This window comes from Rhinolophus sinicus, linkage group LG05 (assembly GCF_036562045.2).
Source record: "Rhinolophus sinicus isolate RSC01 linkage group LG05, ASM3656204v1, whole genome shotgun sequence".
NCBI lineage: Eukaryota > Metazoa > Chordata > Mammalia > Chiroptera > Rhinolophidae > Rhinolophus > Rhinolophus sinicus.
The window spans coordinates 76075382-76092854 of record NC_133755.1 but is presented as its reverse complement, the minus strand read 5'-3'; the positions used below and the strand labels follow the sequence as shown (position 1 = coordinate 76092854).

The following is a 17473-nucleotide window of genomic DNA, read 5'->3' as shown; positions in this document are numbered from 1 at the left end:
ACTGTCTCACACATCCCCATTTCCCACCCAAGGCCATTCTCCAACCACAAAACCCCTGCCCAGGATGGCCTGAGAGAAGTCGCCTTGGCCCACATGTTGGTGTGTCTCAATTAAAAAGAAAAACACCACTAATAAATGCATTCTTTCTGTCAAAATGTTAAATAAATCAGCGCTCTCTGACACCACTCCAAATTCAGTTCCCTCCTTGCCCCAGAGATAAGGACTATTATCAGATTGGGTAAAGCCTTCCAGAAGTTTCCCTACGTATTTTCATAAATGTATGTATTCATAATGTAGAAAAAGATATAACTGTTTTATGTGTGTTTTAAAATAAATGATGCAATTCTAATTGTTTCTTTCTGCAACTTGCTTTTCCGCCCAACAGTAGGTTTTAGAGAGCCCTCCATGTCAGAACACTGATCTCTCTCTCTCTCTCTCTCTCTCTCAACCACTAGGCTGCATGAGTTGGTGTGGAGCTATTGCAATGTCTATTTAATCCCCTCTGGATGGTGGTTGACCTTTTTATAATGACATGAATCCTCTGAGAACACTCTGGACCCCCTTAGAACACTGTTAAGGCTCGGGATGTTGCTTTCTCCCAACTCCTGCCTCCATGTCCTAATACCCCTCACTGGCCCAGTTCTAAAGAAAACCTGGCCTTGGAGCTCTCAGAACTGGAGGGATAACTCAAGGTTACCTTTCCATCTGGCCTCATTTTAGAGAGGAGGCCACTAGACCCAGAAATGTTAAGCTAGTTGCCTATGGTCACACAGCAAATCAGTGTCGTGGCTTCTTCTGGGACCCAGTGCACAGTTTCCCATCCTGCCAGTTTTCTGCCCTGGGAAGCTCAGTTCCCAGGCTCAGCAGTTGCAAAGGGCCCCCTGGGCTTTATTTTCAAAGGAGAAATGAAGTGGGAAGTATTTGTAACCACTGGCCCCGCCTTGCTCCTGCCCAGCTCCCTCCAGCTAGCTGTCCAGGAAAGGCCAGCTTCACAGTGGCGTTCACAACTCATGGAAAACAACAAATGCCCAAAATAGACGATACTGAAGCTCAGGAATGGAAAAATTGGCTCATGGCTTCAAATGCCTCTTTTAGAAAAAGCCAAGAATAGCTGTAGGCCTTTGGGGAACTGGTGGGGGTGAGGGATTAGGGAGGTGTGGTGCTGGGGTAGGAACCCAGCCCAAATCGCCAAGTTTTGGCCCCTTTTCCCCATGGCACGTGAAAACTCGCTTTCCCAGCTTTGTCTACACTGGGCGCCAGTCCACACCTGGCTGCCTGTTCCCTCCACCCCACAACCCCCTCAGCCCTGCCCTTCCACTGAATCTGGAACAATTTCCTTCGTTGGGCTGGGCCTGGGCGGGGAGCACCCCCTTCCACCAAGGTCCCAGCAGACTGGAAACCAAGATTCTGCCCTTCCTAAGCATGAAGGGTGAAAGTCCAATTCCCCTGTGTGTGTTTGGTAGGGGCAGGTGACAAGGAGAGACAATTTGGGTTTTCATTCCCCCTACTCAGACAGCCCAGCTGTGTGGCCGTGGGCTAGTCACTTGACCAAGTTGGAGCGTCAGGTCTCTCATCTGGAAAGCAGGGATAATGCTTCATTTGTTCATTCATCCGACATATGTTGTGGTCCTACTATGTGCCAGCACTGGCGTATCGCCACGACCAGTCTTGCCTTTGTGGACCAGACGGTGCAGCCCTTGCCAGCCTCGCAGGCTGTGGACACCCAGCTATTCTTTCTCCAGACAGTTGCTGAGCCATGGCCCAGTGCTGAGGACGGTGGGGAGGAGGGCGTCCAGCAAATGCCTTGCCCAGTGTTTCCTCTATCAGCACCGCACCAAGCATCTTACAGGATTTTCATTTAGTGTCACCCCAGCCCTAGGAAATGGGCATCATAGTATTTATCCCCAGGTTCCAGTTGAGGACACGAGAGTAAGTGCTGGATACGTTTCTAGGTTCATCCACAAACAGTAGGAATTGGAAAGGCCACCATATGCCACGTCCCTGTTAAGTCCTGGGGACCCTGATAACTAAAGCCTGGTCTATGCATCACTTTATGACAATAGTGATAAGTCTAGACTGGAGGTCACTACAAATGCTCCGGACAAAGATTTTTTTAAAACGTGGGGTCTGTGTAGTGCTTTTACTTAAAAGCTGACCCTTCATTCCTGTCCTCTATGATTGTCTCCCATTTCACAAGTAAGTAAACCAAGGCATGCAGAGATCAGTGACTTGCCCAGGAACCACCAGGGTTTCTGCTGTCGGGTTTCTCATCATAGGGAGAGATGCCCCGGGCAGGAGGGTGGAGAACTACGTCTCCCAGCATGCCGCGCGCGGGCGTGGGGGCGGGGCCGCCGGCGGCACCAAGCTGTCATTTCTTGGTATTAAAAAGAATAGAGAGAAAGAATCAAAGCCTTGAGCGTCACGTCTAGGAATAGCCTCGGAGTCAGGCCAAGTCATTATAGACGATGAGTAATCCGGTTAAGTCATTTCTCTAAACACCATTCCTTGTAAGAAAATTAAAATATCAACTTACATCAGAGGGGCAGAGGCGGCTCAGGCTGGAGCTCAGCCAGCAGGGGCGGGATGCCAGGGCCCTGCCAGCTGGGCCTCCGACTCGTGGGCAACAGCCTCTAGGCTTCAGTTTATCTCGTTGTTAAGGGCTTCGGAAAATCTGGGGCTAACTTCTCTGGGTGCCTCGTGGGGGTGGCCCTGCAACCTGAATGAGATGAAGGGGACTAGGCCAGAGGAGGCTGGGGGTCCCATTTCTTCAGTGTCCCCTCTTTCTCCAGGCCCGCTGTTGGAGCACAGGGCTGGGCTGGCCTGGGGACACTTAGTGAGGAGGGGTGACCCAAATCTCCGGGGACGTACCGATTTCCCTGTAGACTTGCAGGAAAGTCCTCGGGGCTGGGTGACCACCAGGACAGCTTTTGGCATCCTGAGGGCAGGACTGTAAGGCACTGGGGAGGGCCAGCGGATCGAGAAGCTGCCTCTTGGCTGCTAGAGCCTGTCCCCTAAGCTCCCTCCAGGGCCAACAACATGCGTTGGGTTGCAGCTGTGAGCTGGACACATCCTCGGTGGCCCTACCCTGGACTCTTGGCTGACAAGGCCACTGGGGCCCAGAGACTTCCCTCTGGCTTCCCACGCCAGTCCCCAAGGCAGCATAGAATGACTCAAGCTTACAGCCACTGAACACTTGAGACAGCCAGGCCCAGCTCTAAGTTCTTACACACACTCACTCTTGCAATGAATTAGGCACTTTTAAAATTCCCGCCCTTTCGGTCTCAGCTGCCACCATGGCTCCCGTGAAAAAGCTTGTGGCTAAGGGAGAGAAAAAAAAGAAGCAGGTTCTGAAGTTTACCCTTGACTGCACCCATCCAGTAGAAGATGGAATCATGGATGCTGCCAATTTTGAGCAATTTCTTCAGGAGCGAATCGAAGTGAATGGAAAAGCTGGGAATCTTGGTGGAGGGGTTGTAACTATTGAAACGAGCAAGAGCAAGATCATGGTCACTTCTGAGGTGCCTTTTTCCAAAAGGTATTTGAAATATCTCACCAAAAAGTATTTGAAGAAGAACAATCTACATGATTGGTTGCGCGTAGTTGCTAACAGCAAAGAAAGTTACGAATTGCGTTACTTCCAGATTAACCAGGACGAAGAAGAGGAGGAAGATGAGGATTAAAACTCCTTACTCTGGAATGTTTTGTATGAGTTCTTGAATAAAACTTAGGAACCCCCCCCCAAAAAAAAAAAAATTCCCTTTTCCCTGAAGGACAGAGGGAGGCACAGGGATGCTGACAACTTCCCGGGAGGCTGTAGTCGCTCTCAGTGTGTCCACTGGTTCAGGCCGTCCCAGGCTCTGAAGCCTGGCCCACAGTTGTCCATCCTGGTGCCCTAACTTGCAGGTGACCTTGGATGAGTTACCCGGCATCTCTAATCGTCAATTTCCCACATGTAAAAAGGGGTTAGCAATAGCTACCTTGAAAGATTATGAGGGTTAGAAATAACATAGGCCTTCAACAAATGGCCATTCTATTGTGTCACTGGTATTATGTGAAGACAGCCTCTGACTGGGCAGATTCTGTTTGCTTCCGAGCTTGTGGGAGAAATCCTACCTGAAGGCCAGGTCTCTGTTTTCATCATCTTGGCATTATCTGCCCTGCAACTGCCACAGGGAGGGGGCTGCCCTCCCTTCCTGACGTCCCAGTAACATTTGTTTGAAACAGCACCAGGCAGGGCGAGCCCAAGGGGACCTCAGGTCTAAATGGTCCTAACACCAGGCCTGCCTGCCTTCCCACTCTGCCAACCAAGAGCTCGAATTCTCCCCACACCCGCCATCTATCCTGTCTGCTCCTGCATACCAAGAGCATGTGTGCAAACCTGTGGATACACACCTGTGTGTTTGCACATACATCCACACACAGAAGCACCCACAGCTCAGACATAGAAACACACATGTGTACACACTCTAGTAGAATTCCCCGAGGCTTCCTTCTCCATACCTGGGGCATCACTTTAGGCTGCCTTGGGCACCCTGAAGTAGACAGAGATTGAAGAGCCCCTGTGCCTCTCCCCAGCTGCCTAGCTGTGCCTTGGTGTTTTCCGCCATGGGGATGGCCTACTTTGTTACAACTGCCTTCCCTCCCAGCCCTGGCCTTAGCAGGCCCTTCCAGACTTGCCTGTGTGGTCCCAGCCACAGCTGAAGGCAGGGGGCTGCATGGAGGTGTTCTCCCTGAGGTAAGGACAGCTCTTGGGCATGGCTGTGGCTTGGCAAACCTGGCAATACTGGGGGGATTGTCCTCTCAAGGCCCCAAGCTCTGTTCCCGACAAGCGTTTACATGTGCTGTTCCCTCTGTGCCTGAGTGCCCTTCCCCGCTCAGTAGGTCCCACTAGGTCCACCTAGTCAACTTCTATTCATCCTACAAGGCTCCACCCAAAGCAGGCATCCATAGCTCCTCTGTTAAGTTCTTCATGCTCAGTTTCCTCATCTATTAAAGGGGGTTGAGTGAGGGGGCATAATACTAGCCCTCTCACCTCCTGGCACGGTATGTGCACTAGATGAGCTATTTCTTACAAAGGGTTTCGCACCTGCCTACCAGGAGGAAACTCTCTGTAAAGACCAGCTCTTATCTACAGCTCAGGGCAAAGCAGACGGCGTGGGGTGAGCCAGGGCACAGGGAAGGAGACAGGACACCCGGGTTCCAGGTCCAGAGCCAACACCATAGATGGGCCATTTGGTCCTGGAAAGTGCTGCTCACCCCACCTCCCCTCCTTCTCTTCTTATGCGTCATATATTGTTGGTTTGGGGGGCTTTTTAAAAAAATAAACAAGGGCTGCCTGAAACCCCTAATATTCTGGTTAAGTTTTGAAATAGCTTAGAAATCCCCTGCTCCCATGTGAGTCAGTGGCAAGAGTAATAAGCAGAACTGCTGTGGATGCTGCGAGAGAAATTCTGCAAAATAACAGCTGGGTTGCCCTGTGGCCCCAGGGATTTGAAGAGGAGACTTGCAGATGTTGGGGTGGGCTAGAGAGGCACCCAGGCCTGAGGGCCCTGGGACAGGGTGGGGGAGGACACAACCCTGAAAAAGATTATGATGCCCATGCCTCGCGTATTCCGAAATAAAAACAAGGCTGAACGGTTAAATTAGTGTAAGGAAGTCCCACAAGACTGACTTTTCCCGACATGGCGATTTCATGCTCGTTTGGAAATAGCAAATTCTTTCCAAGCATTTTTCTTTTTCTATTTTGGTGCCTGAAGCACGCGCTTTGCGGGCCAAGTCGCACCCAGGTCCTCAGCGACACCCCAGGGCGCCCCGCGGAGAAGCCGCCCCTTCCTCCACCCCACCCCGGGGGAGGGAGATGCCCCGCCGCGCCCCCACCAATCCCGCGGGGGGCACGCGCGCTTGGCCTGGACCGGGAATGCGCTGGGGCGTCTCCCAGCAGCGCTCTGCACCCCTCTACCCGGTGGGCTCGCTGAGCCGAGGAAGCGCTTTCCTTGCTCCGCCGGATCTGAGTCAAAAGGGGGAGCTGGTTCAAACCGAAAGAATAATTCGGTTAGCCAAAGCAGCCAATATTTCTCTGGGGCCCAGGTGACTGCCAGGCAGGGAGCCCCAGGGCCAGAGTATTGCTGGTCTTGCGGGCCTGGTTGAAACCCCCGCGCCCCCACATAGTTCCTCTTTTCCCCAGAAAAGGGGCCAGGAGGGACTAAGGGCAGAAAGGCTGACTGGGATGGTGCCTCCTCCAGGCCACAGGCTCTGTTGGGTGCCCAGGCTGGGCCCTGACCCTCCTTGAGGCCCATATCATGAGACCTCCCTCTACTTGCCCCAGGAGGCCCTGCTCTGTCCCCATCCTCCTCTCCCTACGTGCCTCTGTGCGTTTGCACCCCTGTTCCCTCTACTGTTCCCTCTCCACTAGCTTGCAGATTCCTGCCTACCCTCTGGGGTAGAGATGTGAAACTTTTCAGAAAGTTTTCTGGAACTCTCATATTGACACTCCTGGAGGTTTCTGCCCCTCTTAGAACAGACCTGGCTTCCCATCATAGGGAACAGCTTAAAACAAACTTCAGGGCTGTCCTGGTGGCTCAGGTGGTTGGAGCTCCTCCGTGCTCCTAACGCTGAAGGCTGCCGGTTCAATTCCCGCATGGGCCAGTGGGCTCTCAGCCACAAGGTTGCCGGTTCGACTCCCTGACTCCCGCAAGTCACAAGTCTGCGTCCCCTGCAACTAAGATTGAACACAGCACCTTGAGCTGAGCTGCCGCTGAGCTCCTGGATGGCTCAGTTGGTTGGAGCACATCCTCTCAGCCACAAGGTTGCCGGTTCAACTCCCACAAGGAATGGTGGGCTGCACCCCCTGCAACTAGCAACGGCAACTGGACCTGGAGCTGAGCTGCACCCTTCACAACTAAGACTGAAAAGACAACAACTTGACTTGGAAAAAGTCCTAGAAGTACACACTGTTCCCCAATAAAGTCCTGTTCTGCTTCGCCAATAATAAAAATCTTTAAAAAAAAAAAAGCTTGTTTGTGACATATGATGTCCACCAAGACACTTGGCAGAAGCCAAGCCTATTATGTCAAAATGACAAAAAAACCAACTTGAAAAGAACCACTCCAGTTGGTTCAACAGCCCAATACCAGACCCTACCGGCAAGTTCATTTCCAGGACCCAAGCTCAGCAGGGCTTGCCCTCTGGCCAGCATCCTACACAGTGAGACCCAAATTAACAAGGTATTTTGGGCTGACATTAATTCAGAGAAACAGTGATCTATAGATAGTAGCTAATCATTGTTTTTAGCGGGACTGCCAGGGTAGAGTAGGCCAGGTGGGACCCGGGGGCTCCCTCACCAACTTTTCCAGCCTGACACCTGTGTGGATTCTGAACCCTCCAGACCCAGCGTCTACTGTCACAGAAACTCTCTGGCTCAGGGACCCTGCTGGACTCAAGTTTGTTCTGACCTCAAGACAGGTGTGGGAAGTGGATGCTGATGGTCCATCTTCCTGGGCCCCCAGAACACCTGGCCTGTGCCCGCTGTACCGCTGCCCGCCTCAGCCCCTCTCACCAACTCAGCACAAAATGTGCCCTGTAAGCAGGACCATCGTGAGCTCACGGGCAGGGTCAGGCACACAGCTGCTCAGGCAGGAGTGTCCTATGGACAGCGAGACAGCTCTGGCATGGAGGACCTGGCTTTACAAGGACAAGTACAGGGCACAGCCAAGGCCAGGGGTATGCAGGATCAGCTGAGTGTGTGAGGAGAACACAGACGCCTACGTACACACACACTCACACTCACACACACACTTTACAGGGCAGTGCTAGTGGGTGGGGTTGCTAGGGCTAGGTCAGCATGGCCACTGACCTACCAGGACCCCTGGCATTACACCCCTATAGTTGCCATATTGTGGGGAAATCTGGGGAGTCGGGGAGGTACCAAAGTGGCCTCCTAGTACGGACCACTGTAGGAGCCTGGCACAGCAGGTAATATGGATGTTGAAGTCTGTCGATATTATAATAAATGGTTTAGAGCAGGGGTACGCCTATGAACCCTTGCAGTGAAGGGAGCCCCCTGGCACCTGGAAGAAAGCTGGCAGCATCTCCATTTTTAAGAAGCTGAATGAGAACTTGGAGGTAGGATGAGGAGCAGACGGGGTTCTGCCTTATTCTGGTACATTCTGTCCTAGTGTCATACAGGATCTCAGCTCCCGCTCCCCACACCAGACCGCAGGAAGGATATGGTGAGGCCAAAAAGGAACACCAATGGAACCATAGATAGGGGAGTCATACTACTATATTCTTGATGGCAGCTGGTCGAGGCACAAAAGAAAACATCCACCAGTACCCCAGCGAGGGGTCTTCCTGCACCCCAGTCTCGTTGGCTGGGTGAGACACAGGAAGTAGGAGCAACACGATCTGCAATCCACAATCCGCTCGCTAACTGCACTTGCTAGCCGCAATCCGCCGTCCGTTTCTCTGCCAACCAACTCCCTAGCGTAGCCACAGCAGTTATATTAGTGCCTAATGGCTAACCGGAAACAGCTGATGGCCACTCAGCCACAGCGGATGGCCATCTGATTACAGCTGATGGCTAATAACCGAGCCAGCACTTTTCCACGTGAGGCCGAGAGCCTGGAAACTGCTCTCTGGGACTCTGTCCCCACACCTGGTTCCAGTTTTACAGTGTTTTACTTTTTTAAAGGTTTGTTTTAAAAAGCACACACACACACACACACACACACACACACACACACACACACACACACGACTGAGACTTTAAGCCCCAAATATTCACTATCTGGCCCTTTACATAAAAAGTTTGCTGACTTCTGATTTTATACATGGAAAAACTAAGCACCAGAGAAGGGAGGTGGGTGACCTGCTCAAGGCCACACTGCTGATTGGTGCCTGAGCACTGACTTGCACCTGCCAGTCCCCTGTTTTTTCTTCCGCATTGCGGTGAGTACAGGGAGGTGGCCTGCCAACCGGGGTCAGCTGCTCATGAGAGCAAGGAGTTGGAGAGGGAACCCAAATGGATGCTTGTGCCCCCCACAGTGGCAGAGGTTGCCTATGCCTTTCCTGCCAGTTGCTTGAACAAGGTATGTTTGCTACCTTTTACCTGGGGATCTCCAAGCACACGACTGAATTCAGAGAATATAGCCACTGGTTCCTGTACATTCCCCTCTGTGGTCGGGCCTGTTTGTGAAGAGCTCTGTTCATGAGAACCCTGAGTGCGTGCGGGCACACACATGCACACATGTGTAGGGCCTTCTGGAGAAATGGCTGTTCTGGGTAACTGAGGGTTAACTGGAAACCCTTGTTCTTAGGCCTTGGCGAAAATTTTTCTACAAATGATGAGCATTTCCCCAACTTTGTAGTTTGAGAAGTTCCACCACTTTCTAAATATGTGACCTTGGTCAGGTTACTTAACCTCAGTAACCTCAGTTTCCTTATCTGTAAAAGCGCAGAGCAATTTCTGTCTGGGGTGTGAAAGGTTCTAGAAAGAGGAGCTGTGTGTTGTAGAAACAGCCACTGTCGGTGTCATGGCTGTTGTGAGCTCATCTGTGGAAGGATGCCCTGTGGGGCTTAGGGTGAGGGTTTGGATGCTCACTGACAAGGAGATGGGTCAGAACCAGCGTCAGTCTACACTTCTGCCCCAGTCAAACCCTCCCGAGGAGCCAGTTTCCTTATGCTGTGCTGCTCAGCTGCCAGGGCAGTCAGGGCTGCCCACACCACGAAGTCAGGGCTGCCCGCTCCACGAAGCCAGAACCCTTGGTCCCTGGAGCCTGAATGGTCTCTTTGTTTGAGTTTTTTGTGCCTCCTCTAGACCTGGACAAGGGTCAGCAGACAAAGGGCAAGTCTTGGACGCAGTCTTGCCATCATCTCATCCCACTCCTTCCCATCCTATGTTCCCTGCACGTAAGCCAGGACCCACCACCATGCTACAGCGCCAGCCAAGAAAGAGACGGGTAGGCAGGACCGCCTGGGGTGAAGGGCACCCGGGTCTGAGGAGAAGGATGAGCAGGTTCTAGATTCCCAGCAGATGTAGGGGGACAGGAAGGGGAGGGACTAGTGACCTGGTGCTTTCTGGGAATGCATTCTGGGAAGCGTTTTCAGACTGGGCCCAGATTTGGGAGTGGAGGGGCTGCCCTAAAGTGGGGAGCCCATGGGAGCCCGAGTTCCATGGCATTGCTCTTGTCAGCTGTGGAGGGGATCGGTGGCAATCAGGCACCCCACCCTGCAGGGTCCTGTTTCCTCTGCTGACCCCTGCTGCTTCAACCATTCAACCCCAGGCCCCAGACTTGTACTTTGAAGAAAATGAACTTCTATGGATAGACTGAGCCATTTTGTGCCTCTGTCACTTACAGCTACCGTCACTCACAGGCACTCACTTCTCCAGCAGCTGGTCCTGGCTCCTGCCTCCACCCCTCCTCTGGTCCTGTCCTCCAACCACTGACCTCCTCCTGGACCAACCCAATGGCCATTTCCCAACGTTGTCCCCACACACACTGGGGTCAAGCTTAGCCTGGTCACCTCTTGTCCCTCTCGGTCCTCTGGGATGCCGGGCTCCTGGCACCTGCCTTGTCTCTGACATCCCTTTCCAGTGTCCACAGAGGCCCTTTCTCTTCAACCATTCAACCCCTGTGCTTGTCCCTCTCATGTTGGTTTCAGTCTGGAACCATCATAGGGATAAGGGCTTGACTGGCCTCGGAAGCAAAGGGGTGCTGGGCTTCTAGGCTGAGGTGGGGGTACTATCTACCCAGACTCCAAGCTGGGCCTTTCCTTCTGGTTGACATTGGCCATGCCCCACGGCAGGGCTCATGTGGACATGTGTGGGCCCCTGCTCTGCTCGTGGACTGGCTGGGTTCTCTCCCTCTGCCCCAGCAATTGTTCTTTCTCAGTTTCCAAAACAGCCTGCGTCTCCCAGGAATCATCTCTGTGGAGCCCGTGGCGGGTGCTGGAGCACCCCATGGCAAACGCGTAATGCCCTCCCAAGACCTCATCCAGGGCTGCTGGCGCCCCTGCCTGGGGACCTGGCTGTGCTGGGTCGGAGGGCCTCAGGGCCCTGCAAGTGCACTGTGCTCGCTGGCTCCCCAGCCAGCCCATACAGGGCTCCAGTGGGAAAGCTGTAGGGCACACCCATGGCCCCAAGAAAGGTACTGGTGGCCCCTCCAGGAAGGGGAGGGTGGTTGGCCCCTTTGATGGTAAGAGCTGTTGTTGCTGATGAGTGCATTTCCCTGGGCTAATCACTCACCCACTCAGTTCTCCTATCAGTCCTCATGTGGGCTTCTTCGTTCCCATTTGACAGATGAGAAAACTAAGGCTTAGTAAGGGCAACCAGCTAGCCCAGGGGTTCACGGCTATTAAGTGGTGAAGTTAGGATTCGAACCCAGCTGTCTGACTCCAAAATTTGTGCACTTACCCACTTCGTTGTCCTCCTGGCCTGGTAACTCCAGGGTCCCTCAGATCCCTCCAGCTCAACAGTGGGGCGCCCCTGTGGGCTCACCGCATCCACCTCAGCACGGCTGGTGACTCCCACATGTCTCCCCAGCCCTGTCTTCTCCCCGTAGCTTTGGCTGGATCCTCAGGTGCTCTTGAGCCACCTGACGGATGGTTTGCAGCTGCCCCAGACTCAGATATCCTGAACTCGCTGGGTTCCTCCCAGGCTTGCTCTCAGCAGCTCTGGGTCCCTCCCCTGAGACTGGCATCCCCTCCACTGTCACTAGGGCTTAGCTTTGGCTCTTTATAACGCACCGATTCAAGCGTGATTCCCTGTTTTCTACAGAATAAAGTCCAAACTCTCCTTAGCATGGCCTTTGTGGTCTAGTCCTTTGCCATCACCTCTCTCCATGCCCTGGAAGACCACTGCTCTACTCTAGCACTGGGCTAGACACTGCTAGCTGCCCATCCAATATCCATTTGCTTCTTCTTTCTTAATAACAAAACCCCAGTTTTAAGCTGCTCCCTCAATAAAGACTACATTTCTCAGCTTCCCTTGCACCTGACAAAATTCTGGCCAGAGATGCCAATGGAAGTGTTGCATAAGCCCTCCAATAAGTCCACTTAATAGGGAGCTGACTTGGCTGAGGGAATGCACTTTTGGGTCTTTCTCCTTCTAGCTACCTGGAATGCTGATGTGCTGGCTGGAGCTTCAGCAGCCCTTTTGGTCCATAGGGTGACTTTGAGTATGATGGTCAGTGCTAAAATGGTGTTTCTTAGGGCCACAAAGCTGTCACGGTTACCCTGGACTGCATATTTTCAACTTATTTCATGTGAAAAAGAAAGAGACCGCTCTTGTTTAAGCCACTATTCTTTTGGATATTCTGTTATATGCAGACAATCCTAATCTTAACTGATACAAGTAGACAGCACTGTGCATGACTACATTTCTGTGCCTTTGCATATGTGGTCCCTTCTCCCTGGAATGCCTTTCTTTCCTGTCTTGTTGTTGAAAGCCTCATTATCTTTCAGGGATCCACTGTAGTATCTGCTGCTCCACAAAACATTCACCATTTCCTGGGCATAACAACACCCTTCTGCACCCAGCCCTCAGATTGGCCCTCTTGTAGTACTTACCTAAGTAGCGGGGCAAACATGAATTGGCAGAGGGACAAGGATTGAGTTTTCTTCGATCTCTGTCTACCCAGAAACTGGACAGTACTTGGCACAGAGTAGGTACTCAATAAATTTCTGTTGAACACACACACACACACACACACACACACACACACACACACGGCAGATGCCACAGTCTTCCCAGGACAGATACCCTGACAGATGTGTGTGGAATGAGTGGGGCACAGGGAGAAGGAAAACAGGAAACCCAAAGAGGAGAGGACATGACTCTCTGCTTCCCCTCCCCTCACCTCTGAGCAGCTACGCTGGCCCCACATCATGCCTCCTTCCCCCAGCTCCCCTCTCTGGCAGGCTCCACTCTCACACTGCGGGGTGCTCTGGTGCTAGCAGGGGAGGAACCACAGGATTCAGGGCAGTGGAGGTACAGAGAAGAACTAGGGCCCAAGAAGATCTGGATGGGCCAGCAGGGTGGGAGTTAGCGGCACAGACCCAACTAGGGGTGATTTTGCTGGCATACCCTGGCCTCCCTCTCCTGCACTTTGGCCCATAAGGCTCAGGGTAGCGGTCCAGCTACTGATCCAGAGGATTTGATGGACCCCAGAGTTGTTAAGGGCTCATGTGCAGGAAGCGATTGGCAAAAAAATGAGCAAGTGGCTGGGGTTTCCCTCCAGGGCATGGGACACATGGTCAGTTCTGTTTTTCTCCACCAGGTGGCAGTGCTGGCCAAGCGCTCTGGCTTCCAGGACAGGTTTCCCACCATTCACCAGTTCACTCAGAATCAGTTTTAGGGTTGGAAGGGAATTTAGCCAATATACCATCAGGGTGCAGTTGACATGCGATTTGAGGGTCCAGCTGGATGGCTTTTTCCATGTGTATACACTCCACCTGATCCAGATGAAGGACACTGCCAGCACCCCAGAAGCTCCACATGCCCCTCCCAAAGGTGAGCACTAGCCTGACTTCTAACAGCACAGATTCATTTAGCCTGGTTTTGAACTTCATATAAATGGAAGCATGCGGTGGGTGCTGCTTGGATTGCTCTGGGATTAACCACGTCTTTGCGGATAATAGTAATTTGCTTTTATTGCCATGGTGTGACTACGTGGTGATTTCCTTTTCCAGTCTCCTGTTGATGGAGGTGGGAGGTTGGGTGCCCCAGGGAGCAGCCCTGAGACAGAGATGGGACTTATTAGGGACGGTTCTGGGGAACCACACCTGTGGACATAGGACAGGACAGAGGAAGGAGCCAGGACTGTGGTGCATTTCTGACATAAACCACTTGAGGGCAGCACTCCAACCTCTGAGGGACAGAGCCCTTCATTCCTGAAGAGGGATATGAGCAGTGTTATCACAGCGCCCAGCACGATAGACATTTGTGTTGTTTCTAGTCTGGGGTGTCACAAACAGAGCTGCTCTGAACAGTCCTGTACCAGTCTCTGTAGACATAGGCACCTGAGTCTGTTGGGTATTCACCCAGGAGTGGAATCACTGGGTTATTAGGTAGGAGGGCAGGCAACTGTTAAAGAAACTGCCACTGCGCTGTTTGGCACTGACAAATCCTTACCGACCACCTACTGTTCTAGGGGCTGGTTTCCAGGCATGGCAGCCCCCTGCCTTCCAAGATTTCAGGCCAGTGGGGAACAGTTGAGCACAGCAAGTATAATAAGCTAGGGGTCTCAGGGCCCCTGATGGCAGGAGAGACGGGCTGGGCTGCACATGTCCCAGACTGAGCTGGTACCCATGACTTTCCACTTCTGTTTGGCCTCAGGCTGGCATGAACCCTGGGCCAGCCCTCAGCTTCCTCAGCTGTATGGTGGGGACCGAAACAGCTGTCCAGCCACTTGTTAGAGACCTGGAGGCATCTTAGGGGATGAACTGTGAAAGCCCTTTGAAATAATGGGGTCCTGGACAAACTCAGGGCAAAGCCAGCGAGGGGGGCCGTCAGGAGGGAGGCTGGGATGTAGGGAGCTTCAGGGCTGGTGAGGAGGTGCAGAGGCATGAGAAGCCTCAGCTGTTGTGACCTCCTCTCCTGCGGGCGCCCCTCCTAGCTTTGAGGGTGTGTAGAGCATAGTTGGATTGAGGTTTGCAAAACAAGTTGTTTACTAGTAGGGACAGGACTATGGCCACACATGTGTGAGACTGTAAAGAATGAAGTAAAAAACATGTTTTTGTGTGAAATTGAGCATAACAGAATTGAGTGATAAACACATTCACCAAACAACTTCTGGTTCTCACCTAAGAGGTAAACAAGTCCAAGGAAAAGAGGATAAAAGCAGAACTCCAGAGCAATGCCGTGAGTGGTCCAATTGGGCGCTCCAGCTAAGACCCTCTGTGAGGCTCCGAGCCAGACACTCTGGAATCATCTCCAGGATGTTTGTCTGGGTGACCCGACAGAGTCCCCTGCGGGGTGCAAGCCGTGATAGTCCGGGACTCCGAAGTTCTTCCTTGCAAGACCAGCTCGCCTCAGACCCGTCGGGGGCCCAGTCGCCTCTCCCGGACCAGGGACCTTCTCCATCCCGATTGACTTGGTTCCTTATTAAGTCCTATTCTATTCTGTATAACCCTCTGTGCTGACCAGAGCATTGGCCTCTGGAGGGACATTGGCTCCCAAATAAAGCTGTGCTACTCACTCTATCTGAACCTGTGTGCCGGGACTTTGTTCCTCACTCGCGTCACGAGTACCACGTAGGGACGTAGGGCCCTGCCGAGGGGTTAACGTCCCCTTGACTTTCAGGAAGAGACTGAAATGTAGCGACTGCCCTTACAGGTGCTCACAACAGAGGGCACAGCGCATCGTGCAGTAGTGATCGCAGCCACAGGGGGGCGCGTCAATCGCTGTCCGAAGGCTGCCCTCCTGCTGAGGGCCGGCCACTGCCTTCTTGGAACATTTAGGACAGCCTTGTGGCGCTGGTGGCTTTGAGGGGAGGGAAGGATGCAGCCTCCATCGTGGGGCAGCCTCCGTCTCACACTCAGGTGACAGTCAGCAACTACCCTTAAGCTCCCACTGTGTCAGCACAGTGGAATGGCGCAGACCTTAATAAGAACTAAGTGCTCAGAGGGTGCAGAGTGGCCTTAGTGGGGAGGCAGTGAGGAGCGCAGCACAGTGGTTGACACACCGGTTTCCAGCCAGAACCCCTGGGCCAAGTTCTGCCTTGTCACTTACTGCCTTATGCTTGTGAACAGGTTGCTTCACCTCATCATGCCTCAGTTTCCCCATTTGTAAAATGGGGGTGATTACAAGAAATAGAATCTTTTTGAGGCATTGCCATGAGCATTAGAAGGCTAACACAGAACTGGACTCAGGACAGTAGTGTTTGTTAACTACACACGTGGGAGTGTGTGGTGGGGTTCTGCCTGTCCTCCTGGATGTCAAGCCAGGGCCGGGATATCAGCTTCTCAGAAGACCTATTCCCACTGAGGTCCTAAAGACGGATCCATACCTCCTCAGGATCTGACAGCCTGATGTCTATAGCTTGTCCAGTAATTTTCCACACAGGCTGAGTTCAAGGCCTGATTTCCCTGATAAGATTCTGTAATTACCTGTTTTGTAGGAATGTGGTTTTATCAGCAAGGTGCTCTTGGCTCCAGCACTCTGGACACTGCCCAAGGCAGCCGGTGGTACAGGTAGAGCCAGGATGGGGGGTGGGGAGGAGGGAGAAGGCAGGATCTCTGGGCCCTGGCGCTGCCCAGAGACAAGGGGAGGCCCTGCACCTGGAACCCCAGGCCTCACCAGCAGGACCGTGGCCCTCACCTCAGTCTGACCTGCTGGAACCATCAACCTTGGACTCATGCTCATTGCTGCTGGCCTGTCACCAGTTTGCCTTTGGCCTTTGCTTCTATAGGAGGAACCAAGAGAGCCTGGCAGGGAGCATGGTGTGGCAAAGAAGGCCCAGGGTGGCAGCAGCATCTTCTGAAGTTACCTGGGTCCAGGCTGCAGTCGCCTCTCCATCACCAAGACCAAAGTCATGGCACATCGGGACTGGAAGGGACCCATGGACCAGCTTATCTTGGCTTCCTGTTTTACACGTGGGGACACCAGGGCCCAGAGAGGGCCAGGGAGGGCAAGGAAACACAGGAGCCAGAGCCTGGGGCTCCAAACCCACATCTTTTCCCACCCACAACCTCCCAGACCTGTCACCTGCACCACTACTCCCAGCTGCTCCAGGGAACTGCATGGGGTACCTGTCCCTTTAGCGAGGTTCAGAGTAGCATGATCATGGCCTTGACGCGGGGTCCTGGGAAGGGCTTAGCTTGGGGGTGGAGGTACTCACAAGCCTCCAGACTCGCCTGCCTAGTCTCTAAAATGGGGTCCCCAGAGCCCCTCTGTTAGAAAGCAGGATCCCAGGTATGCCCAGACCTGAACCTATCCCCGTTTAATAAGCTCCCCAGTCGTGTCATATGTGTCAGGATGTGAGAAGCGCTAGGTTAGACCCAGCCACCTGTCCCCCCAAACCTCAGTGTCCCTGTGGAAATGGAGGGGCAGAGGTTCTGTGGCTTCTTGGCCACAGCTGACACCAAGCCTTTCGTGGGACCTCCTGGGGACCACTGGTGCTTTGGAGGGGTTTTGGAAGGTGGAACTCCAGCTCCAGCAAGGCTGGGGAGCAACCACACCCTCCCATTCCACCTGCCTTGCCTTCTCTCTGCACAGACCCTCAGTTCATAGGCCCTGGGATGAGTGAATTCAATTAGCCCACTTCAGCAACATTGATTACACCTTCTGTGTGCTGGGTGACTCTCCACCCTGTTTGTACATTAGAATCACTCAGGGTGCTTTCAAAACTGACTGATGCTGGCCCCACCCCAGGCGCTGGAATCAGAGCCTCTGGGGGCAGGTGTGGGACCAGGTACTTTTTAGCGTGCCTCAGGCAACTATAACACACAGGCAGTTGGCAGGGACTGCTCAGGACTG

The 17473-nt window shown here is 53.1% G+C and overlaps 1 long non-coding RNA gene and 1 pseudogene across 2 annotated transcripts; both read left to right on the top strand.

The window, feature by feature from the left end:
* The first annotated feature begins 3281 nt into the window (after positions 1-3281).
* Positions 3282-3733, top strand: LOC109444548 (large ribosomal subunit protein eL22; annotated as a pseudogene). Its single transcript, XR_002136880.2, has one exon. The product of XR_002136880.2 is annotated as a large ribosomal subunit protein eL22 (transcript).
* Positions 3734-8985: 5252 nt separating this feature from the next.
* On the top strand, positions 8986-15198 carry LOC141571852 (uncharacterized). The gene is made up of 3 exons (XR_012496909.1): positions 8986-9086; positions 13275-13507; positions 14805-15198. It is a non-coding gene; the product is annotated as an uncharacterized LOC141571852 (long non-coding RNA).
* The last annotated feature ends 2275 nt before the right edge of the window (positions 15199-17473 follow it).